The sequence below is a fragment of the Coenobita brevimanus genome, chromosome 14 (genome assembly GCF_032717465.1).
Source record: "Coenobita brevimanus isolate Jiangsu-jjx chromosome 14, ASM3271746v2, whole genome shotgun sequence".
NCBI classification, from domain to species: Eukaryota; Metazoa; Arthropoda; class Malacostraca; order Decapoda; family Coenobitidae; genus Coenobita; species Coenobita brevimanus.
In genome coordinates this window covers 46,615,762-46,617,107 of record NC_136967.1, presented here as the reverse complement: position 1 = coordinate 46,617,107, position 1,346 = coordinate 46,615,762, and positions in this window count along the sequence as shown.

The following is a 1,346-nucleotide window of genomic DNA, read 5'->3' as shown; positions in this document are numbered from 1 at the left end:
CCTCAACAAAGGAAAGGCCTACAAAAAGGTACCAGAGACAATGCACCCCTGAATCTCATCCCTTTTAGGTTTCTGCCCGGAATTGTGCTAAGTCAGCTCTTCGCTCTGCTAAAAATCATTTCATTCGTACTAAATGCTCTGAACTCTCCAACTCAAATTCTTCTCTCTCCTTCTGGCACCTTGCCAAAAATCTTTATAACAACTTTGCCTCATCATCCTTCCCTCCTCTTTTCATCCTAATGGCTCTGTAGCAAATTCTTCTATTGATAAAGCAGAACTCTTTGAACAGACTTTCTCCTACAACTCCACTTCAGACGATTCTGGTGCTGTTCCTCTATCACTTATTCCCTCAGACTTCATTACAGATGATATTGTCTTCAAATGATGTATTTACTGCCATCACTGGCCTCCGTACTAACGAGGCATATTGGCCTGGTGGGGTCCCTCCTCTTGTCCTCAAGAACTGTGCTTCTATACTTACACCCTGCCGAGGTAAACTCTTTCATCTTTGTCTGTCAACTTGTACCTTTCCTTTTTGCTGGAAGTCTGCTCTCATTCAACCTGTCCCAAAGAAGGGTGACCATTCCCAGCCCTCTAACTATCGCCTAATAGCTTTAACATCCTGTATGTCAAAAGTTTTGGAGTCTTTTCTTAACAAAAAAATTTTAAAGTATCTTTTCTATCACAACCTTCTTTCTGTTCGTCAGTATAGGTTCCGCCAGGGAGGCTCCACTGGCGATCTTCTCACCTACCTTTCAGACTCCTGATCCTCCTGCTTTTGGGACGTTTGGGAATGCTTTGCCATCGCACTTGACATCTCAAAGGCTTTCGATGGAGTCTGGCATAAATCTTTAATTTCCAAACTACCCACTTACGGTTTCTCTCCCTCAGTCTGTGCCTTCATCTCTAGATTTATTTCTGGTGTTTGTATAGCAGCTGTTGTAGACAGCCACCGTCCTTCTCCTTGAGCTATCGATAGTGGTGTTTCTCAGGGTTCTGTCCAAACACCAACTCTCTTCCTTTTATTCATCATGCCAAGCTGTACATCTAACCCTATCCACTCATACGTTGATGACTCCACCCTTCTCCTTTCCACTTGCTTCCTGCAATGTCTATCTCGGCAGTTACTTAAGCAAACTAGAATGCAGTCAGACAGCGCATACCTCCGCCAGTTCCATTTTCCATTAAAAAGGATCCGGATCCGGAGAGATAGGGTGCGGATCCGGATCAGTCCCTGAATTTAATTGACTTTCTCGGCCCATGGTCAACCCTTCCACAAAATGTTAAAATTAAATGAGATCTTTTGGAGATATTTTGCGGGATACTTCGAATCCACCCCTAAATCA